Source organism: Chlorocebus sabaeus, chromosome 17 (genome assembly GCF_047675955.1).
Source record: "Chlorocebus sabaeus isolate Y175 chromosome 17, mChlSab1.0.hap1, whole genome shotgun sequence".
Lineage (NCBI taxonomy): Eukaryota > Metazoa > Chordata > Mammalia > Primates > Cercopithecidae > Chlorocebus > Chlorocebus sabaeus.
In genome coordinates this window covers 64348052-64373979 of record NC_132920.1, presented here as the reverse complement: position 1 = coordinate 64373979, position 25928 = coordinate 64348052, and the positions used below count along the sequence as shown (strand labels likewise).

The 25928-nt window shown below is 36.4% G+C and overlaps 1 protein-coding gene across 1 annotated transcript in view; it reads left to right on the top strand.

Moving 5' to 3' along the window:
- LOC119620159 (protein eyes shut homolog) overlaps window positions 1-25928 on the top strand; it is a 167808-nt gene that overhangs the window by 52833 nt on the left and 89047 nt on the right. The window lies entirely within an intron of this gene.

Here is a 25928-nt window from a genome sequence, read left to right as displayed (position 1 = left end):
AGGTCTGGCTCTGTTGCCCAAGCTGAAGAGCAGTGGGCACAATCTTGGCTCACTGCAGCCTCGATCTCCTGGGCTCAAGCATTCCTCCCACCTCAGTCTCCCAAGTAGCTGGGAGTACAGGCACACACTACCACACTGGCTGATTTTTTATTTATTTATTTATTTTGGTAGAAGCAAGGTCTTACTATGTTGCCCAAGATGATCTCAAACTCCTGGGCTCAAGCGATCCTCCTGCCTCAACCTCCCAAACTGCTGTGATTATAGGTGTGAGCCACTGTGCCTGACTGATTTTAATTTTGTGATTGTGGGCCCAAGGTTGTTTTTGGTATAACAACTTAGTATCTAAAATACATGTTAGTCTGTTTTTCAACTTGAGTTACTTAATGCCTGGTTTGACACAGTGAGATGTGTTCATTTATGATTTCATGATTATTTTAGGAGCGTATTAATCAGAAGGTAAGAGAAACAGTAGTATTCTAAGGCCTTAAAGTCAGATTTAAAAAATTCTCATTCTCAGACTTAAAAAGAATTTTTGTTCAATATTGGTCGAAGAATATTCCCAGACAATTTGGGAGTTGGTGAGTTTGGGGTGCAAAGAAAGGGAGACTAAAAATTCCAACTCACATAAAGGTTAGGAAGGCAAGATAATCAATAGGTCAGATGCAAGCATAAAACTAAGTAGAATGAGCTGCATCTGAAACTACTACAATGAACAAGGACAGGCAAGACCAAAGAGGAAGTTTAGTAGATACACCCAAAAAGGAGATTCATTGAGAAAAATATAGGTGTTATGTGTATGTGTGTGTATGTGTGTGTGCATGCACCTTTGTGTGCAAATTGGATGTCTGGAAAGACCTGAACAGTCATATTGTATGTCAGTTTGCCAATATCACTAGCTCACTATTGGCTAATTCCCTGATGGCTGTCCATTGGGGGGGAAAAAAAAGATGGTGTTAAATTCCTCAGAATGTGTTGAATTAAGCAATGTATTGGGAGAAAATTTTGTTGTATCAGAATTAGGGCTAACAAAGTTGCAAAATAATTAATTGGAATAGCCAAATGTTAGTATTAGTTGATAAACCCAGATACAAAATTATTTTCAGGCCAAAGATTAGAAGTCAAACTAAAAGAGAAAGAGGAAGAAGAGCAACAATGACAAGAAAATACATAATCATCAGAGAAGCAGAATGAAAGGAAAAGGGAAAAAGAAAAATTTAGAAAAAAATTAAAATCTAAGATTTTGGCTTATGTTGGCTTATTTACCGAATGATTAATGTAAACTGAAAGATCTTATTGAGACACAAGATTTCTTGCTGAGGCAGTGCTATTATTTTATTCATTTGTTTGTTTCACATAGAACAGATTATGTTCTCTGATAACACAGATTCAGTTTAGAAAATTTGATAAAGAAAACCAAGAAAAGTAAAAATTTAAATTAAGAAAAAGTTTAGTAGCTAATTTAAATGCCTTGAAACCAAAACGAGGAAGAAGAACATAAATATGGACATCATGCTAAATTCATATGCATTCAATTTTTTATTTTTAATATTATTTTTGTAATTAAAATAAAATAAAATGTAGAGATCTAAGGGTTTAGGTTTGATAATTTTTGACAATTTTATATGCCCATATAACACAAAAAAACAAAAAGAAAATATTCCCATTATAGCAAAAGTTCTCTCATCCACTTTTCTGATTAACCTACTGCCCCAACAACTTTATGATTTTTAATACCATAGATTAGTTTTGTATATTCTTACCTCTATTTGTCCTCTTGTCATATATTTTACTTTTGCATGTAATATAAACCATATAATACATTGTTATGTTTGCTTTAACTAATTAACCATCTTTAAAATTATGTTAAATGCATATGCATGTGCATATGTAGTTATGTTTGTGTATATATGTGGTACGAAAAATGTTCTTTATGTTTAATGATATATTTACCTTTTAGGGTTCTTAGGTTTTTCTGGAGTTCTAGATTTTTGTCTGATATAATTTTCCATTAGCTTAAACAAGTATTTTTAGTAATTTTTATATTATAAATATGCTGAAGAAAAATTATCTCAGCTTTTATTCTGCCTAAAAAGTGTTATTTCTTCCTTCTTTTTGAAAAACAGAGATATAGGTAAAGAGTTTTTAACAGAATTTTTCCTAGCACTGTAAAGATTTTGTTCCAGTGTCTTCTAACTCCAATGTTTCTTAAGTCAATTGTCATTCTTATCAATGATGTCATGATGTGATATATCCATCCTGCTGCTTTTGTTTTTTTCTATTTTTCTTTGCTTCTAAGCAGTTTGATTTTAATGTACGTAGATAACTGATTCTTTGACTTTATCTTGTTTGTAGTTTGCTGGCTTCTCAGAACTAAAGATGTATGCTTTTCATCAATTTTAGAAAATGATTACTACATACTTCAAGTAGTTCTTTTGTTCCACTCTTTTTTACTTCTCCATCTCTAGCTATAATTATAGGTGAGAAGCTATTTGTCATTATTCTATAGATATCATATGCTCTGATATTTCTTAATAAGTTTTTTCTTTATGTTGATTTAGACGATTACTATAGAAAGCCTTCAGATTCAGTTATCTTCTCCATGGCTTTTACTCTTTAAACCCTTCAGATACATTCTTCATTTCTAATATGAATTTTTTTAAGTTTCTAGTTTGTCTATCAGAATTTATTTTATAGTTTAAATCTCTGTTGACATAACTTGTCTTTGCACATATTGTTCTCTTTTTTTCTTTAGATCTTTTAGTATAGTACTCACAGTTATTTAAGAATGCCTATAGGATGATTGTAGCAACCGAATACAAAATAGGGGGTTGCTCCAACTGACTGTTTCTTCTTTTGACCATGGGTCATATTTTATTATATCTTCAAGAGACTCATAATTTTTGATTATATGTTGAACATTGTGTAAGAATCACAAACATTGTAGTAAATAAAATTTTCTCCTCAGAATGTTTTATTTTATTTTTATTATTACTATATTTTCTGAGACGGAGTCTTGCTCTGTCGCCCAGGCTGGAGTGCAGTGGTGCGATCTCCGCTCACTGCAAGCTCCACCTCCTGGGTTCCTGCCATTCTACTGCCTCAGCCTTCAGAGTAGCTGAGACTATAGGCGCCCGCCACCACGCCGGGCTAATTTTTTGTATTTTTAGTGCAGACGGGATTTCACCATGTTAGCCAGGATGGTCTCGACTCCTGATCTCGTGATCCGCCTGCCTTGGCCTCCCAAAGTGCTGGGATTACAGGTGTGAGCCACGCACCCCGCCTAGAATATTTTAAATGTTTCCTGTAATATTCCTAGTTTGGCAACCTGAGGAAGCCTGAGTGAATCTAATCTGCAAGTAGACTGGTTCTCAGTTTTGTTGCAATTTCGAGTCAATTGATCAGAGCTTTCAAGTATTTTGAGAATGAGATTATGATGTCTTCAGCAAGACTTGGAATCTGAGCAAGATTAAAATCCCAAGTTTTTTTTTTTTATATATATTTTGCAGATAGCTGTCAGCTTTCCAAACTCTAGAACATCATTCTCTGCTTTGTAGCCTGGGTGATGACTTTGTGGGTTACTGGAAAATTTTATTGCCGTCTAGTCCTGCCAGACTTTCTGAACCTCAGAAGATCTTTGCCCGTCCTGAACCTTGTTTCTAGACTTTGGAGGGCCACTGGAGAGAATTCCATAAAAACCCAGGTTGCCTGGTAGAATCATCTTACCTCTCATGCTTTATGCCCACCTATTTGAGACTGCAGCAATGGATGCAATATAGGCCCAGAGGACTTGAAAGAATGTTTTTCAACTCACTGGTGTGACTTCAGACTCTATACTTTCAATGTGCTCAATTAAGGCCCATGGGAAAAAGTTTTGAATGGGTAGACTTACTCCACAGCAAGGGTGCCTTGATATTCTAATCTATCACAGTCCCTGCATGAACATTTATGAATGCATTAAAATTGTAATTAAGTTAGTTTAAAAATTAATTTTATCCACCAGATGCCGTGGCTCATGCTGGTAATCCCAGCACTTTAGGAGGCTGAGGCGGGCAGATGATGAGATCAGGAGATCAAGACCATTCTGGCTAACATGGTGAAACCCCGTCTCTACTAAAAATACAAAAAAAAAAGTTAGCCGGGCACGGTGGCAGGCACCTGTAGTCCCAGCTACTCAGGAGGCTGAGGCGAGAGAATCCCTTGAACCCAGGAGGCGGAGCTTGCAGTGAGCCAAGATCCCGCCACTACACTCCAGCCTGGGCGACAGAGTGAAACTCCATCTCAAAAAAAAAAAAAAAAAAAAAAAAAAGAGGGGGCAGAGCAAGATGGCCCAATAGGAACAGCTCCAGTCTCCAACTCCCAGCGCAAGCGACACAGAAGACAAATGATTTCTGCATTTTCAACTGAGGTACTGGGTTCATCTCACTAGGGAGTGCGGGACAATAGGTGCTGGTCAGCTGCTGCAGCCCGTCCATCAAGAGCTGAAGCAGGGCGAGGCATGGCCTCACCTGGGAAGCGCGAGGGGTAAGGGAATCCCTTTTCCTAGCCAGGGGAACTGAGACACACAACACCTGGAAAATCGGGTAACTCCCACCCCAATACTGCGCTTTACCAAGGATCTTAGCAAACGGGCACACCAGGAGATGATATTCCCACACCAGGCCGGGAGGATCCCACACCCACGGAACCTCCCTCATTGCTAGCACAGCAGTCTGCGATCTAAAGGCAAGGCAGCAGCGAGGCTGAGGGAGGGGCACCCGCCATTGCTGAGGCTTAAGTAGGTAAACAAAGCCTCTGGGAAGCTCGAACTGGGTGGAGCTCACAGCAGCTCAAGGAGTCCTGCCTGTCTCTGTAGACGCCACCTCTGGGGACAGTGCACAGCTAAACAACAACAACAACAAAAATAAAGCAGCTGAAACCTCTGCAGATGCAAACGACTCTGTCTGACAGCTTTGAAGAGAGCAGTGGATCTCCCAACACGGAGGTTGATAACTGAGAACGGACAGACTGCCTGCTCAAGTGGGTCCCTGACCGCTGAGCAGCCTAACTGGGAGACATCCCCCACTAGGGGCAGACCAACACCCCACACCTCACACGGTGGAGTACACCCCTGAGAGGAAGCTGTCAAAGCAAGAATCAGACAGGTACACTCACTGTTCAGCAATATTGTATCTTCTGCAGCCTCTGCTGCTGATACCCAGGCAAACAGGGTCTGGAGTGGACCTCAAGCAATCTCCAACAGACCTACAGCTGAGGATCCTGACTGTTAGAAGGAAAACTAACAAACAGGAAGGACACCCACACCAAAACCCCATCAGTACGTCACCATCATCAAAGACCAGAGGCAGATAAAACCACAAAAATGGGGAAAAAGCAGGGCAGAAAAGCTGGAAATTCAAAAAATAAGAGCACATCCTCCCTTGCAAAGGAATGCAGCTCATTGCCAGCAACGGATCAAAGCTGGATGGAGAATGACTTTGAGGAGATAAGAGAAGAAGGCTTCAGTCCATCAAACTTCTCAGAGCTAAAGGAGGAATTACGTACCCAGTGCAAAGAAACTAAAAATCTTGGAAAAAGAGTGGAAGAATTGATAACTAGAATAATTAATGCAGAGAAGGCCATAAACAAACTGAAAGAGATGAAAACCATGACACAAGAAATACGTGACAAATGCACAAGCTTTAGTAACTGACTGGATCAACTGGAAGAAAGAGTATCAGCGATTGAGGATCAAATGAATGAAATGAAGCAAGAAGAGAAATCTAAAGAAAAAAAGGAAAAAGAAATGAACAAAGACTGCAAGAAGTATGGGATTATGTAAAAAGACCATATCTACATCTGATTGGGGTGCCTGAAAGTGAGGGGGAAAATGGAACCAAGTTGGAAAACACTCTTCAGGATATCACCAGGAGAACTTCCCCAACCTAGTAGGGCAGGCCAACATTCAAATTCAGGAAATACAGAGAACACCACAAAGGTACTCCTCGAGAAGAGCAACTCCAAGACACAGAATTACCAGACTCACCAAAGTTGAAATGAAGGAAAAAGTCTTAAGGGTAACCAGAGAGAAAGGTTGGGTTACCCACAAAGGGAAGCCCATCAGACTAACAGCAGATCTCCCAGCAGAAACTCTATAAGCCAGAAGAGAGTGGGGGCCAATATTCAACATTCTTAAACAAAAGAATTTTCAACCCAGAATTTCATATCCAGCCAAACTAAGTTTCATAAGTGAAGGAGAAATAAAATCCTTTACAGATAAGCAAATGCTTAGAGATTTTGTCACCACCAGGCCTGCCTTACAAGAGACCCTGAAGGAAGCACTAAACATGGAAATGAACAACCGGTACCAGCCATTGCAAAAACATGCCAAAATGTAAAGACCATCAAGGCTAGGAAGAAACTGCATCAACTAATCAGCAAAATAACCAGTTAATATCATAATGGCAAGATCAAGTTCACACATAACAATATTAACCTTAAATGTAAATGGACTAAATGCTCCAATTAAAAGACACAGACTGGCAAATTGGATAAAGAGTCAAGACCCATCAGTCTGCTGTATTCAGGAGACCCATCTCACATGCAGACACATACATAGGCTCAAAATAAAGGGATGGAGGAAGATTTACCAAGCAAATGGAGAACAAAAAAAAGCAGGGGTTGCAATCCTAGTCTCTGATAAAACAGACTTTAAACCATCAAAGATCAAAACAGACAAAGAAGGCTACTACATAATGGTAAAGGGATCAATTCAACAGGAAGAGCTAACTATCCTAAATATATATGCACCCAATACAGGAGCACCCAGATTCATAAAGCAAGTCCTTAGAGACTTACAAAGAGACTTAGACTCCCATACAATAATAATGGGAGACTTTAACATCCCACTGTTAACATTAGACAGATCAACGAGACAGAAAGTTAACAAGGATATCCAGGAATTGAACTTATCTCTGCAGCAAGCAGACTTAATAGACATCTACAGAACTCTCCACCCCACATCAACAGAATACACATTCTTCTCAGCACCACATCACACTTATTCCAAAATTGACCACATAATTGGAAGTAAAGCACTCCTCAGCAAATGTACAAGAACAGAAATTATAACAAACTGTCTCTCAGACCACAGTGCAATCAAACTAGAACCCAGGACTAAGAAATTCAATCAAAACCACTCAACTACATGGAAACTGAATAACCTGCTCCTGAATGACTACTGGGTACATAACAAAATGAAGGCAGAAATAAAGATGTTCTTTGAAACCAATGAGAACAAAGATACAACATACCAGAATCTCTGGGACACATTTAAAGCACAGTGTAGAGGGAAATTTATAGCACTAAATGCCCACAAGAGAAAGCAGGAAAGATCTAAAATTGACACCCTATCATCACAATTAAAAGAACTAGAGAAGCAAGAGCAAACACAATCAAAAGCTAGCAGAAGGCAAGAAATACCTAAGATCAGAGCAGAACTGAAGGAGATAGAGACACAAAAAACCCTCCAAAAACTCAATGAATCCAGGAGTTGGTTTTTTGAGAAATTCACAAAATTTATAGACTGCTAGCAAGACTAATAAAGAAGAAAAGAGAGAAGAATCAAATAACACAATAAAAAATGATAAAGGGGATATCACCACCGACCCCACAGAAATACAAACTACCATCAGAGAATACTATAAACACCTCTACACAAATAAACTAGAAAATCTAGAAGAATTGGATAATTTCCTGGACACTTACACTCTCCCAAGACTATACCAGGAAGAAGCTGAATTCCTGAGTAGACCAATAGCAGGCTCTGAAATTGAGGCAATAATTAATAGCCTACCAACCAAAAAAAGTCCAGGACTAGATGGATTCACAGCTGAATTCTACCACAGGTAAAAGGAGAAACTGGTACCATTCCTTCTGAAACAATTCTAATCAATAGAAAAAGAGGGAATCCTCCCTAACTCATTTTATGAGGCCAACATCATCCTGATACCAAAGCCTGGCAGAGACACAACAAAAAAAGAGAATTTTAGACCAATATCCCTGATGAACATCGATGCAAAAATCCTCAATAAATTACTGGCAAACCGGATCCAGCAGCACATCAAAAAGCTTATCCACCTTGATCAAGTGGGCTTCATCCCTGGGATGCAAGGCTGGTTCAACATATGCAAATCAATAAATGTAATCCAGCATATAAACAGAACCAAAGACAAGAACCACATGATTATCTCAATAGATGCAGAAAAGGCTTTTGACAAAATTCAACAGCCCTTCATGCTAAAAACGCGCAATAAATTCGGTATTGATGAAACGTATCTCAAAATAATAAGAGCTGTTTATGACAAACCCACAGCCAATATCATACTGAATGGGCAAAAACTGGAAAAATTCCCTTTGAAAACTGGCACAACACAGGGATGCCCTCTCTCACCACTCCTATTCAACATAGTGTTGGAAATTCTGGCTAGGGCAATCAGGCAAGAGAAAGAAATCAAGGGTATTCAGTTAAGAAAAGAGGAAGTCAAATTGTCCCTGTTTGCAGACGACATGATTGTATATTTAGAAAACCCCATTGTCTCAGCCCAAAATCTCCTTAAGCTGATAAGCAACTTCAGCAAAGTCTCAGGATACAAAATTAATGTGTAAAAATCACAAGCATTCTTATACACCAGTAACAGACAAACAGAGAGCCAAATCATGAATGAACTTCCATTCACAATTGCTTCAAAGAGAATAAAATACCTAGGAATCCAACTTATAAGGGATGTGAAGTACCTCTTCAAGGAGAACTACAAACCACTGCTCAGCGAAATAAAAGAGGACACAAACAAATGGAAGACCATACCATGCTCATAGATAGGAAGAATCAATATCGTGAAAATGGCCATACTTCCCAAGGTAATGTATAGATTCAATGCCATCCCCATCAAGCTACCAATGAGTTTCTTCACAGAATTGGAAAAAACTGCTTTAAAGTTCATATGGAACCAAAAAAGAGCCCACATTGCCAAGACAATCCTAAGTCAAAAGAACAAAGCTGGAGGCATCATGCTACCTGACTTCAAACTATACTACAAGGCTACAGTAACCAAAACAGCATGGTACTGGTACCAAAACAGAGATATAGACCAATGGAACAGAACAGAGTCCTCAGAAATAATACCACACATCTACAGCCATCTGATCTTTGAAAAACCTGAGAAAAACAAGAAATAGGGAAAGGATTCCCTATTTAATAAATGGTGCTGGGAAAATTGGCTAGCCATAAGTAGAAAGCTGAAACTGGATCCTTTCCTTGCTCTTTATACGAAAATTAATTCAAGATGGATTAGAGACTTAAATGTTAGACCTAATACCATAAAAACCCTAGAAGAAAACCTAGGTAATACCATTCAGGACATAGGCATGGGCAAGGACTTCATGTCTAAAACACCAAAAGCAACAGCAACTAAAGCCAAAATTGACAAATGGGATCTAATTAAACTAAAGAGCTTCTGCACAGCAAAAGAAACTACCATCAGAGTGAACAGGCAACCTACAGAATGAGAGAAAATTTTTGCAATCTACTCATCTGACAAAGGGCTAATATCCGGAACCTACAAAGAACTCAAAAAAGTTTACAAGAAAAAAAACAAACAACCTCATCAAAAAGTGGGTAAAAAGTATGAACAGATATTTCTCAAAAGAAGACATGCGTACAGCCAACAGACACATGAAAAAATGCTCATCATCACTGGCCATCAGAGAAATGCAAATCAAAACCACAATGAGATACCATCTCACACCAGTTAGAATGGCAATCATTAAAACGTCAGGAAATAACAGGTGCTGGAGAGGTTGTGGAGAAATAGGAACACTTTTACACTGTTGGTGGGATTGTAAACTAGTTCAACCATTATGGAAAACAGTATGGTGATTCCTCAAGGATCTAGAACTAGAAATAACATTTGACCCAGCCATCCTTTTACTGGGTATATACCCAAAGGATTATAAATCATGCTGCTATAAAGACACATGCACACGTATGTTTATTGTGGCACTATTCACAATAGCAAAGACTTGGAATCAACCCAAATGTCCATCAGTGACAGACTGGATTAAGAAAATGTGGCACATATACACCATGGAATACTATGCAGCCATAAAAAAGGATGAGTTTGTGTCCTTTGTAGGGACATGGATGCAGCTGGAAACCATCATTCTCAGCAAACTATCACAAGAACAGAAAACCAAACACCGCATGTTCTCACTCATAGGTGGGAACTGAACAATGAGATCACTTGGACTCGGGAAGGGGAACATCACGTACCGGGGCCTACCATGGGGAGGGGGGAGGGGAGAGGGATTGCATTGGGAGTTATACCTGATGTAAATGACGAGTTGATGGGTGCTGACGAGTTGATGGGTGCAGCACACCAACATGGCACAAGTATACATATGTAACAAACCTGCACATTATGCACATGTACCCTAGAACTTAAAGTATAATAAGAATAATAATAAAAATAAAATAAAATAGAGAAAATAAATTAAAAAAGAATACAGAAGTAAAAATGAATGCAGTAGAGTTACATGCAGTGTCATGGATGAATTGAAAAAAGGTTGAGCAAAAGTATCAAGTCAGAGAAGCATATATACAATATAATTCAATTTATATAAAGGTGAAAATCATGCAATAGAAAACAACATATCACAGATGCATACACTTGTCCTAAAAATACAAACAAGGCAAAGGAATATTGATACAGAACTCAGGAAATGGTAGAGAAGAAGTGGTGTGGAAGAAGAAGATCATGAAAAAGGGGATTTCAAAGGATCTGGTAATGCTCTTTCTTAACATCAGTGTTACCTGTACTATATTTTAACTGTTAATATATGTTATATACATTTTTGTAAGATAAAATTTTAAGTAAAATCTTTTAAAATTCAAAAAAAATTGAAATCTCAATTTTTCATCAATTTTATTAATACATAATACAATATAACCCAGGCATACTACAAAATCCTCTCCTGTTTCTCTGCTAGGCATAAAAGCAACCATTAGTTAATTGACTTCTTTGAGCTGGTAACTTATAGTTTATTGTTATTCTTAGGATGGGAGTAATGATCCCTTAGGACTCTCTCTATCCTAAGTTACAGTTTTCTTTTAATTTTACTTATTAAGAAAGTGATACACTATATTTAAAAATATGAGAGCTGTCTCATGTAAAACAGTTTCTAATTTCTCTTGTTTCTTGACTACTTTAGATAAGTTCTTGCTCCATAACATGAGAACTCAATTTCATTTTGAAATTGCCCTTAATCACAAAATAGTGTGGCAATCTCTTCAATTTTACCAGTATATCGAAGGTTAGAGGTGGGGAGTGTCAGAAGAACCCAAAAGTGGCAGAGATTGTTCAGAAAAATGAATATAAGAAGAACAAAAGTAGAATAAATTTCTTGTGAGAAATTGTAGATTAATTAGATTTGGAAAGGTTGTACTCACCTTTGGTTTTTGGAGTCTGAGTGCTGTAATTCTGCTTGATTTTGAGAAAATTAAAAAAAAAAAAAAACAGGTTATCAATGATTATATTATTTTAATGAGACATTTTTTAGACTCCTTCCTCCCTAGGCAGGTGTTGTTTTTCAAGATTATTAGAAGCTTAACAATAAACAGTTGTTGGATTATTCCTAGTAGCTTGTCACTGAAAGGGAAAAAAGCAACCAAACACAAAAACAAAACCAGGGTCATTAGTTAATATTTGTATACAAATTACACTTAACTTGGAAAAAATAAAACCTCACAATAATATCATGTTATAAATCTCCAAGTTATTAAATCAATCATATAATTGTAAAATTGGTAAAAATTACTTCATATGTTTATTTTCTAATTTTATTATTTCTGGAAAATATTTGTTACCAAACAAAACTTTAATATATTTAATAAGTCTAGGAATACATGTCCTGCACATATAAACATGTAAGAGTATCTGTCTAGAAAGAGGAATAGAGAAATAAATATATTGTATTAGATTTAAGTTGTATTAACTTCTACTCTTTTCACTTACTAAGTCTCCTGTTCATTAAATATTTAATGAAAATCCTAGATATTTTAGTACTTTTAAATTATAATCTAAGTGTCTGAAACAGTGCATCTGGTTAAAGTTTTAAAAAACAATGGTTTACTTATTTTACTTATCAGTATCAGATAATTACACTGAAGCAGCCACTTTACTAAAAATTACTATACTAAAAAGGCTGTTTTGCATATGACTTAAGTAAAATAAATACTAGAATTTAGTTCAACATTAAACGTGGTCTGCATTTGAAAATGACTAGGATAATTAAGGTTGAATACTTCTTGCTTCTCCTTATCGATATGAGAAATACCCATGCACAAATTTCAAGTGACCAGCCACTCTGAAGCTGGTTTTCTACTTACAGAATCTTTTTCTTCACTAACATTGTGTTCTGAATTTCCATCTCAATTCTTTTTGCTGGAATTTATTTCTCCATCTTCATTTCATACATTTCAAAACTTTATTTATCGTACTTAACGTGTTCTGCTTGGCACAATCAGCAACTCTGAAAACTTATTTTCTGCTTTAGATTTATAAGTTACTTGACAGCTGAGCTCTAGTATTCCTTTACTTAAATTTTATTTTAACAAAATCTCATATAGCACTGATAATACATCAAGCAGTATTCTAAATGCTTTACAGTTATTCATTTTAATTACCAAAACAATCTCGTAAAATAGGCACTGTAATTATACTCATAAGAGAAAGCATCATTCATCTTTTAATTCTTATAGTAGGTGGCACATAAGAGATGTCCATTAAATGTTGAACTAGACTTCAGACATTTACTTAATGAAAAAGCATTTATTTAATGTCAATGTTCTTGGGACTCCACTAGAGTATACAGATTAAAAAGATGATTAATTCTAATTCTCATCTTCACAATTAAGTCCGGGAGAATGGTACAAATGGGATAATGACCACTTTCACTAGAGGGAGGAATATATCAAGATATGATCAAGAATGAATATTGTGTATGAATTGGTATTTCCTAATACACAGACACTCAACAGACTGCTAATAGGAAGTCAAGCATTCTAAGCAAAGAAGAAAAAGAGTTGTGATGTACTTGGAGAACTACAAAGTTTGTTGAGGCCAAGACATTGAATGATGTACATGTGTAGCACACAAAGAGGTAGGCATGGATTACTTTGTTCAGAGCCTTCTTTGTACATACAAAGCACGTCAGATTTAATCCTGACCTAATTTTTCCAAAACGTGCCCTAGGAAACATTGGTTCTGTGTGGTGTTTTATGGGAGAATAAATAAATTTGAACAAACATAGAAACCTTCTTAAGATCTAATACATTCAAAAAACTCTGTATACTATTGTATATCTTGGTCTAGGAAAGAGAAAAGATATTCAATTTCTTAGAAACATTGTAATATAAAAACATTATTTACTGTTGTTTAACACAAATTTCCATATCTTTTTGATGATAGAAAAATGTTTAACTCCAATTATTATCAATAAAACAAATTTGATAAAGCAGTGTTGTAAGATTTTCACCAAATTTGTAACATGATCAGACTATTATTCTAGAAGGCTTTGTAAAATGGCAGTACACAAATGGACTGAAGAAGGCAAAATAAAAGGTGACTGGTAGAAGTTATTTCCTCATTAAATTACCCAGGAATAATTACCCAGGAGGAATTAGAGTTGCTGAGGGCTAAGATGGCTGATATTGGTGGGAGGAAACATTTTTAAGACAGTGTTCAAAGTAAAAGCACTTGCTACTAAATAAGTAATGGGAAGAGAAAAATCAATGACTTGACATGAATGACTAGTTCAATATTTGACATAAATTAAGATAAAAGATTCAAAGCAAAACACATTCCAGGAGAGAGATAATGATTGTTGCCATATGAATTTGAATCCACATGGAACATCTGGACAGAGCCCCCTACTAGGCTACTGACTCTCAAGAAGTGGGTAAGGTCATGAGGGAGAAAAAAAAATAGAAGAACCCCAGGTTTGAGAGCCATAAAGGAGACGATGTAATAAGAGATTGTAAAAAAAATGGGATAAAGGAACATGCAGGGATGCAGAAGTGAAAAGAGGACTGAGAAGTCCCTGGTAGATAAATGATCTGGGAGGAATAAAACAAGAATACCTGTCAATGCATGAATGAGAGTCGTAAAAGTTGAAACCTGGAGGAACATGAAGTATACAGCAATCAATTTTCAAACTTTGGAAAAATGTATTCCAGATTATTTGTTAGAGTCATTCAAATTGCTGATATGTTGTAGCTGAATTCATATTTTACCATATGATCTAATTTTCTACAGACTCTAGGACAGTGGTTCTGTGAGTTTATGTATACTTACATCTACATATATGTGATATATTTATATATAGAAATCTGTCTTGTGTAATGATGCTCCAAATGAAAGAATTCTCAATTTTTAAGCAAACAGAATATTATTCTCTAAATGATAACTTTTAAGTATATTGGTACTGTCTTGTGATTTCTCTTTTTTCCCTTGTCTTTATACTTAAAAATTTTCAAAAATTTCTATATTTTCTATTGGAGCTATAGGTAAAATGTTGTACAATAAAAACACAAGCTTTGGGTTTCCTTTAAATTTTACTTTTTATTTATGATTCCTTATTAAATATCATATATTAAATAAGATGTCCTTACTATATGTTATTTTTGTGTGTAGGAAATATTAAAATAATAAACAAGCTTTTCTTAATTTACCCTAAGCATTTATTTCAGTCATATTTCATTGAATTGTACCCATAGTTCAAAAACATCATTTTGTTTTAGCAAAAGAAAACAGCTGGTTTACCTAAGATATCAAGATATCAAGGATAGCTGTGTGAACAATAAAGTGTTACAAAATGTATATGGTCAGGGAAATAAGAATGCCTGTGAAATCCTACTGCTAGGACTGCCGGAAACTCATATATTTTTATTTGCAAAAGTTGACATGCAAGCATCATCGTATTTTATTAAAAGCATTGAATATGAAGGAACAGAAGAAGTCCCCTAGGTCTGGCAGATCAACTTCCATTTTGTTTTACTCATTTCCATTTTTCTATTCCCCTTTTGGTTGTTATTTAAAACAGACAATAGAACTTTGGCCATATATTGATCCTAGGAGCTCTCACTTTAATATGTTTCTATTTCAAATGTGAGAACATTTGTTGACTGTGGAAATATTCAGTAAATCTCTATATTTAGCTTTGAACTTGTTGTAGTTATTTCCTTTTAATCTAGGTATTCCTATTTATCCTTAGCAAAATCCTTCAAAATTTTACCAGAAAGAAATGTTTTAAGAATTTTTTTTCTTTACTCAAAGGATTACTAAATATTCTAAAACTATGATCCCAACATGGAATCTGCTCTCTGTGCTCTGTTTTTTTTTTTTTTTTCTTAAAGACATTATTTTATTTTAATTACAAAATATTTTATACATTCAGAAAAAAATAAAAACAGCATGTCATTCAAGAACCAAATTTAAGAGAAATTAACACTTCATGTTTGCTTCAGATCTTTTTTAAAAAAGAAATTTCATGTTATACATGTTATAGATTTAGCTATAACTATTTCCCCTTCCTAATTTCTTAGAAGTATCCACTGTCCTACATACACTTTATATCATTCCTATGAATGTTATAGTAGCCAGTGCCTATGTATTTATACATAGTAATATTGTTTTTGTGTTTAAATTTACATATATTTATATTACAAATCTGCAACTTCCTTATGTAAACAATATGCTACAAATCTGCAACTTCTTTTTCCACTTGATATTGTATCTATCAGGCATCCATTTTATATATGAATATTTGGTTATTTATTCTTTAACCAATACATTATATTAGCTTGCATTTAAAATTTTTCAGATGCCTATATTTTGACCATCAATTTTACAACTTATTACGATTTAATTGCAATTTTGCTAAGAGATTCTCGGTGGCCAATGCATTTTTTAAAAATTATTATTATACTTTATGTTCTAGGGTACATGTGCACAATGTGCAGGTTTGTTACACATGTATACATGTGCTGTGTTGGTGTGCTGCACACATTAACTCATCATTTACATTAGATATATCTCCTAATGCTATCTCTCCCCACTCTCCCCACCGCATGACAGGCCCCGGTGTGTGATGTTCCCCTTCCTGTATCCAAGTGTTCTCATTGTTCAATTCTCACCTATGAGTGAGAACATGCATTGTTTGGTTTTCTGTCCTTGTGATAGTTTGCTGAAGATGATGGTTTCCAGCTTCATCCATGTACCTACAAAGGACATAAACTCATCCCTTTTTTATGGCTGCGTAGTATTCCATGGTGTATATGTGCCATAATTTCTTAATCCAGTCTGTCATTGATGGACATTTGAGTTGGTTCCAAGTCTTTGACATTGTGAATAGTGCCACAGCATACATATGTGTGTGTGTATCTTTATAGCAGTATGATTTATAATCCTTTGGGTATATACCCAGTAATGGGATGGCTGGGTCAACTGGTATTTCTAGTTCTAGGTCCTTGAGAAATAGCCACACTGTCTTCCACAATGGTTTAACTAATATACAGTCCCACCAATGGTGTAAAAGTTCCTATTTCTCCACATCCTCTCCAGCACCTGCTGTTTCCTGAATTTTTAATGATCACCATTCTAACTGAGATACCACAGATGGTATCTCACTGTGGATTTGATTTGCATTTCTCTGATGGCTAATGGTAATAAGCATTTTTTCATGTGTCTATTGGCTGCATAAATGTCTTCTTTTGAGAAGTGTCTGTTCATATCCTTTGCCCACTTTTTGATGGAGTTGTTTTTTTTCTTGTAAGTTTGTTTGAGTTCTTTGTAGGTTCTGGATATTAGCCCTTTGTCATATGAGTAGATTGCAAAAAATTTTCTATCTTTCTGTAGGTTGCCTGTTCACTCTGATGGTAGTTTCTTTTGCTGTGCAGAAGCTCTTTAGTTTAATTAAATCCCATTCGTCAATTTTGGCTTTTGTTGCCATTGCTTTTGGTGTTTTAGATATGAAGTCCTTGCCCATGCCTATGTCCCGAATGGTATTGCCTAGGTTTTCTTTTAGGGTTTTTATGGTTTTAGGTCTAACATTTAAGCCTCTAATCCATCTTGAGTTAATTTTCATATAAGGTGTAAGGAAGGGATCCATTTTCAGCTTTCTACATATGGCTAGCCAGTTTTCCCAGCACCATTTATTAAATAGGAAATCCTTTCCCATTTCTTGTTTTTGTCAGGTTTGTCAAATATCGGATGGCTGTAGATGTGTGGTACTATTTCTGAGGGCTCTGTTCTGTTCCATTGGTCTATATCTCTGTTTTGGTACCAGTACCATGCTGTTTGGGTTACTGTAGCCTTGTAGTATAGTTTGAACTCAGGTAGTGTGATGCCTCCAACTTTATTCTTTTGGCTTAGGGTTGTCTTGGCAATACAGGCTCTTTTTTGGTTCCATATGAACTTTAAAGTCGCTTTTTTTTCCAATTCTGTGAAGAAAGTCATTGTTAGCTTAATGGGGATGGCATTGAATCTATAAATTGCCTTGGGCAGTATGACCATTTTCACGATATTGATTCTTCCTATCTGTGAGTATGGAATGTTCTTCCATTTGTTTGTGTCCTCTTTTATTTCACTGAGCAGTGGTTTGTAGTTCTCCTTGAAGAGGTCCTTCACATCCCTTGTAAGTTGAATTCCTAGGTATTTTATTCTCTTTGAAGCAATTGTGAATGGCAGTTCACTCATGATTTGACTCTCTGTTTGTCTTTTATTGGTGTATAAGAATGCTTGTGAATTTTGCACAATGATATTGTATCCTGAGACTTTGCTGAAGTTGCTTATCAGCTTAAGGAGATTTTGGGCTGAGATGATGTGGTTTTCTAAATATACAATCATGTTATCTGCAAACAGGGACAATTTGACATCCTCTTTTCCTAACTGAATATCCTTTATTTCTTTATGTTGCCTGATTGCCCTGGCCCGAACTTCCAACACTGTGTTGAATAGGAGTGGTGAGAGAGGGCATCTCTGTCTTGTGCCAGTTTTCAAGGGGAATGTTTCCAGTTTTTGCCCATTCAGTATGATATTGGCTGTGGGTTTGTCATAAATATCTCTTATTATTTTGAGATATGTCCCATCAATACCAAATTTATTGAGAGTTTTTAGCATGAAGGACTGTTGAATTTTGTCAAAGGCCTTTTCTGCATCTATAGAGATAATCATGTAGTTTTTGTCTTTAGTTCTGTTTATGCTGGATTACGTTTATTGATTTGTGTATGTTGAACCCACCTTGCATCCCAGGGATGAAGCTCTCCTGATCATGGTGGATAAGCTTTTTGATGTGCTGCTGGATTTGGTTTGCCAGTATTTTATTGAGGATTTTTGCATCGATGTCCATCATGGATATTGGTCTAAAATTCTCTTTTTCTGTTGTCTCTGCCAGGCTTTGGTATCAGGATGATGTTGGCCTCATAAAATGAGTTAGGGAGGATTCCCTCTTTTTCTATTGATTGGAATAGTTTCAGAAGGAATGGTACCAGCTCCTCCTTTTACCTCTGGTGGAATTCGGCTGTGAATCTGTCTGGTCCTGGACTTTTTTGGTTGGTAGGCTATTAATTATTGCCTCAATTTCAGAGCTTGCTTTTGGTCTATTCAGGGATTCAACTTCTTCCTGATTTAGTCTTGGGAGAGTATATGTGTCCAGGAATTTATCCATTTTTTCTGGTTTATTTGTGTAGAGGTGTTTCTAGTATTCTTCTATGGTAGTCTGTATTTCTGAGGGGTTATTGGTGATATCTCCTTTATCATTTTTTATTGTGTCTATTTGATTCTTCTCTCTTTTCTTCTTTATTAGTCTTGCTAGTGGTCCATCAATTTTGTTGATCTTTTCAAAAACCAGCTCCTGGATTCAGTGATTTTGTGAAGGGTTTTTTATGTCTCTATCTCCTTTAGCTCTGTTCTGATCTTAGTTATTTCTTGCCTTCTGCTGGCTTTTGAATGTGTTTGCTCTTGCTTCTCTAGCTCTTTTCATTGTAATGTAGGGTGTCAATTTTAGATCTTTCCTGTTTTCTCTTGTGGACATTTAGTGCATAAATTTCCCTCTACACACTGCTTTAAATGTGTCCCAGAGATTCTGGTATATTGTATCTTTGTTCTCATTGGTTTCAAAGAACATCTTTATTTCTGCCTTCATTTTGTTATGTACCCAGTCGTCATTCAGGAGCATGTTGTTCAGTTTCCATGTAGTTGAGTGGTTTTGATTGAGTTTCTTAATCCTGAGTTCCAGTTTGATTGCACTGTGGTCTGAGAGACAGTTTATTATAATATCTGTTCTTGTACATTTGCTGAGGAGTGCTTTACTTCCAACTATGTGGTCAATTTTGGAATAAGTGTGATGTGGTGCTGAGAAGAATGTGTATTCTGTTGATTTGGGGTGGAGAGTTCTGTAGATGTATATTAGGTCCACTTGTTGCAGAATTGAGTTCAAATCCTGGATATCATTGTTAACTTTCTGTCTCGTTGATCTGTCTAATATTGCCAGTTGGAAGTTAAAGTCTCCCATTATTATTATGTGGGAGTCTAAGTGTCTTTGTAAGTCTCTAAGGACTTACTTTATGAATCTGGGTGCTCCTGTATTGGGTGCATATATATTTAGGATAGTTAGCTCTTCTTGTTGAATTGATCCCTTTAATGTTATGTAATGGCCTTCTTTGTCTCTTTTGATCTTTGTTGATTTAAAGTCTGTTTTATCAGAGACTCGGATTGCAACCTCTGCCTTTTTTTGTTTTGCATTTTGCTTGGTAGACCTTCCTCCATCCCTTTATTTTGAGCCTATGTGTGTCTCTGCACGAGAGATTGGTCTCCTGAATATAGCACACTCATGGGTCTTGACTCTTTATCCAATTTGCAAGTCTGTGTCTTTTAATTGGAGCATTTATCCCATATACATTTAAGGTTAATATTGTTACGTATGAAATTGATCCTGTCATTATGATATGAGCTGGTTATTTTGCTCATTAGTTGATGCAGTTTCTTCCTAGCATCGATGGTCTTTACCTTTTGGCATGTTTTCGCAGTGGCTGGTACCATTTGTTCCTTTCCATGTTTAGTGCTTCCTTGAGGAGCTCTTGTAGGGCAGGCCTGGTGGTGACAAAATCTCTCAGCGTTTGCTTGTCTGTAAAGGATTTTATTCTTCTTCACTTATCAAACTTAGTTTGACTGGATATGAAATTCTGGGTTGAAAATTCTTTTCTTTAAAAATGTTGAATATTGGCTCCCACTCTGTTCTGGCTTGTAGAGTTTCTGCAGGGAGATCTGCTGTTAGTCTGATGGGCTTCCCTTTGTGGGTAACCGACCTTTCTCTCTGGCTCCCCTTAGCATTTTTTCCTTCATTTCACCCTTGGTGAATCTGACAATTATGTGTCTTGGGGTTGCTCTTCTCGAGGAGTATCTTTGTGGCCTTCTCTGTATGTCCTGAATTTGAATGTTGGCCTGTCTTGCTAGGTTGGGGAAAGTCTCCTGGATAATATCCTGCAGAGTGTTTTCCAGCTTGGTTCCATTCTCCCTGTCACTTTCTGGTACACCAATCCAATATAGACTTGGTCGTTTCACATAGTCCCACATTTCTTGGAGGCTTTGTTCTTTTCTTTTTACTCTTTTTTCTCTAAACTTTTCTTCTCACTTTATTTCATTCATTTGATCTTCAGTCACTGTTACCCTTTCTTCCACTTGTTCGAGTCGGTTACTGAAACTTGTGCATTTGTCACGTAGTTCTCGTGTCATGGTTTTCAGCTCTATCAGGTCATTTAAGGACTTCTCTACATTGGTTATTCTAGCTAACCATTCGTCAAATCTTTTTTCAAGGTTTTTACTTTCTTTGTGGTGGGTTGGAACTTCCTCCTTTAGCTTGGAGAAGTTTGATTTTCTGAAGCCTTCTTCTCTCAACTCATCAAAGTCATTCTCTGTCCTGCTTTGTTCCATTGCTGGTGAGGAACTGCATTCCTTTGGAGGGGGAGAGGCACTGATTTTCAGAATTTTCAGCTTTTCTGCCCTGCTTTTTCCCCATCTTTGTGGTTTTATCTACCTTTGGTCTTTGTTGATGGTGATGTACAGATGGGGTTTTGGTGTGGATGTTCTTGGTGTGTTAGTTTTCCTTGTAACAGTCAGGACCCTCAGCTGCAGGTCTGTTGGAGTTTGCTGGATGTCCATTCCAAACCCTGCTTGCCTGTGTATCAGCAGCAGAGGCTGCAGAAGAGTGAATATTGCTGAACAACAAATATTGCTGCGTGATCATTCCTCTGGAAGCTTCTTCTCAGAGGGGTTCCCGGCCCTGTGAGTTGTTGATGTCAGTCTGCCCCTAGTTGGGGATGTCTCCCAGTTAGGTTACTCGGGGGTCAGGGACCCATTTGAGCAGGCAGTCTGTCTGTTCTCAGATATCAAACTCTGTGCTGGAAGAGCCACTACTCTCTTCAAAGCTGTCAGACTAGGACATTTAAATCTGCAGAAGTTTCTGCTGCCTTTTGTTTGGCTATGCCCTGTCCCCAGAGGTGGAGTCTACAGAGGCAGGCATGCCTCCTTGAGCTGTGGTGGGCTCTGCCCAGTTCGAGCTTCCTGGCCGCTTTGTTTACTTACTTAAACCTCAGCCATGGTGGGCATCCCTCTCCCAGCCTTGCTGCAGCCTTGCAGTTAGATCTCAGACTGCTGTGCTGGCAATGAGGAAGGCTCTGTGGGCATGGGACCCTCTGAGCCAGGCGTGGGATATAATTTCCTGGTGTGCTGTTTGCTAAGACCCTTGGTAAAGTACAGTATTAGGGTTGGAGTGACCCAATTTTCCAAGTGCTGTATGTCACGGTTTCCCTTGACTAGGAAAGAGAATTATCTTTCCCCTTGTGCTTCCCAAGTGAGGCGATGCCTCACCCTGCTTCAGCTCTCGCTCCTTTGGCTGCACCCACTGCCCTGTACCCACTGTCCGATACGCCCCAGTGAGATGGACCCGGTACTTCAGTTGGAAATGCAGAAATCACCTGTCTTCTGTGTTGCTCACGCTGGGAGCTGGAGGCTGGAGCTGTTCCTATTCGGCCATCTTGAACTCAGCCTCTGTGCTCTGTTTTGTATAGATGGTGGTCTAAAATATAACTGTTGGATCACTTAGAATTTAGCAGTACATAAGTCAATATAATTATGTAGCTCAGTATTGGCCTTGCTTGAAGAAGAATCTTTACTAATACATAGTGGCATAAAAGTCTGGATTCTGAGAAACATGGCTCCAAGTCTCAGTCCATTAAATACTTGATTATATATCATTTAATTCCTTCAGTTGATTTAGAAACCTAAACAGAAGAATAGAAATGTCAATAATATCCATTGCCTTCACATCTCACTCCTAATCTACTTTCTCTTTATCCCTCTTTCCAAAGATGATCAGGTGGTATGGTAAAATTTCAGAAGTGATGACATTCAGAAAACAAAATTTAAAAACTATAAAAATGTAGGCATATTGTGTGTATATATATATACACACACACACATATATATATATATATATATATATATATATATATATATATATATAAATGTAGTAGAGATGGTACAACCTAAGTAAAATTGTTAATATGTAATAATTTGGCCATAATCTATATTTTAAGTCTGGAAAAATATATAATTTTTTAAAATGAATAAATTAGGTCTAAGTTTTTAAAAACGTTTTTTAATTAAACTTTTTGACTTTGGGATAATTATGATTCACACACATTTGTAAGAATACAGTGATTCAACATAGTCTTTAACCAATTTCCCCCAGTGTAATGTCATGCAGAACTATAGTAGAATGTCAGCCAGTATATTGACATTGAAAAAGCCAATATAGAAAACATTCCTATCACCACAGGGATCCCTCCTGTTGTCCTTTAATAGTCACAATCATTTTCCTCCCACCCCCAACTCTCTCCTTAAACCCTGGCAATCACTATTCTGTTCTCGATTTCTGTAATTGTATAATTTCAAAAACAGCATATAAATGGAATTATACAGTGTGTAAACTTTTAGGATTTGCTTTTTTCACTTAGCATAATTTTCTGAAGGTTTATCTCGGTTATTACTGTATCAATAGTTTGTTCCATTTATTTGTTGAGTAATAGTCTACAGATGACATTAAATTTTGTTTTTCCAGTTCTTTTTTTTTTTCTCTTTTACAAATAAAACTACCATAAAGATTTGTATACAGGTTGTTTTGTGAACACAGATCTTCATTTCTCTGGATTTGAATGCCCAGGAGTACAATTTCTATAGCATATGATAGATGCGTGGTTAGTTTTTTAAGAAACTGGCAGACTCTTTCACAGAGTGACTGTATCTGTTTACTTGCCTACCAGAAATGTATGACTGATCTAAATTCCTTGCATCCTCACCAATCATTGGCATTGTCACTGTGTTTTTATTTTTATTTTTAAATTTTATTTTAGGTTCAAGAGTACACTTGCAGGTTTGTTGTGTAGGTAAACTCATATCACAGGGGATTGCTGTGCAGATTATTTCGTCACCCAGGTACTAAGCCTAGTACCAAGTACTTATTTTTTCTGATCTTCTCCTTCCTCCCACCCTCAAGTAGTCCCCAGTGTGTTTTGCTCCCCTTTCATGTCCATCACTTCTCATTATTTATCTCCCATTTATAAGTGAGAACATGCAATATTTAGTTTTCTGTCCCTGAGTTAGTTTGCTAAAGATAATGGTCTCCAGCACCATCCATGTTCCCATAAAGACATGATTTCATTCTTTTTAATAGCTAGATGGTATTCCATTGTGTATATGTACCATGTTTTATTTATCCAGTCTGTCACTGATGAGCACTTAGGTTGATTTCATGTATTTGCTCTTGTGAATAGTGCTGCAATGAACATTTATGTGGATGTGCCATCATGGTGAAATGATTTAGATTCCTTTGGGTATATACCCAACAATGAAATTTCTGGATCCAATAGTGGTTCTGGTTTTAGCTCTTTGAGGAATTGCCGTCCTGCTTTCCACAATGGTTGAACTAATTTACACTCCCACCAACAGTGTATGAGTTCCCTTTACTTCACAACCTCGCCAGCATCTGTTGTTTTTTGACTTTTTATTAATAGCATTCTGATTGCTGTGAGATGGTATCTCATGGTGGTTTTGATTTGCATTTCTCTAATAATCTGTGGTATTGAGTTTTTCTTCATATGATTGTTGGTCATGTGTATGTCTTCTTTTGAAAAGTATCTGTTTATGTGTTTTGCCCACTTCTAAATGGTGCTACCATAATAGACCCATAGACAAATGGAACAGAATAGAGAGCCTGAAAATAAGGCCAGACCGTTTAAACCATCTGATCTTTGGCAAAGCTGACAAAAGCAAGCAATGAGGAAAGGACTCCCTATTCAATAAATGGTTCTGGGAAAACTGGCTAGGCATATTAAGAAGATTGAAACCAGACCCCTTACCATATACAAAAATCAACACAAGATGGATTAAAACTTAAATGGAAAACCCAAAACTATAAAAACCCTGGAAGACAACTTAGGCATTATTATTCTGGACATAGGAACAGGAAAAGATTTCATGACAAAGATGCCAAGTGCAATTGCAACGAATTCAAAAATTGACAAGTGGGATCTAATTAAACTTAAGAGCTTATGCACAGCAAAAGAAACTATCTACAGATGAAAGTTCTTTGGCACAGCAAAAGAAACTATCTACAGAGAACCTACAGCAAGAACATATTTGCAAGCTATCCCCCTGTCAAAGTTCTAATATCCAGCATCTATAAGGAATGTAAACAAATTTACAAGACATTTTAATTTTTAATCTTATGTCTTTAACTTTGAATGAGTTTTAAATTTATAGCTGAATTCAAACATGGAATTATCTTAAAAACATTTTATATTTAGAAATTAAGAGCATTATGGCAAAATATACATATATATCAAAGAATAATTTGTCTGTATATATGGACAAAAGCATGTATTTCTAGTCTATTAATTGAAAGAAGATAAGTTATTAGTATTGGTTATGGTGATATCTCAGAGAGTTAAGCTGTTAATATGTGTGATCTTTAGCTCCATATTTATTTCAGCATGTTTCCTGGATGATAAGTAAAAAGTACAAAAATACAAAATGTAAAAACATAGATTGGAAAATCAGAAGTTGTAAATACTAAAAGGAGAAATAACCAAACAATTATTCAATCATTGAAATCTCTTATTTACGTAGATAAAATTTCAATTTCAGTATTTTGGCTAAACCTTTTAAATGGATGGCTTTTCTAAAGATTTCAGATGGGAGGAAAGAGGAAGTGCTTTGATTGAACATGACAAACATCAATTAGAAGAATCTTACCACCATTTTAAGCGTGAATTTTGGATACTCATCATTCAGGGAGTTCCACTTATTCAATAATCTCTTCATTTTCCTGAGTCCTCTCTTTCTTTAGTATGTTTTATCACACCCATTCCTCTCTCAAGAAGCAAACAAATTTTCATCCTCTTCTTTTTACACAGAATAGCTTATGTCCTCCTTACTAAAACCATGGTACCAGAAAACTTTTACCACTTGGGGGTTGTGTCTTCCATTCTAAATATTCATCAAGGAATTTTACTATATATACAGTATGTTGCTTCAAGGGAAATGAAGGAATTTCCTGATTTGATAATAATTGTGTATGTGAGTAGTAATAAATGAATAAAAATCCTACAGTCACATGGTTTTACAGATAGTTATTCGAATCTAAGTATTCATTTCAGTAACTAATCAAATTGAAAAAAATAAACACAAAGCAAAAATGAGATTTAATCAGGTTAAAAGTGTTGAGTAGAAAAAGGACATAAATGAAACAAACTGGCTGACTTAGCCTGCATCATCAAA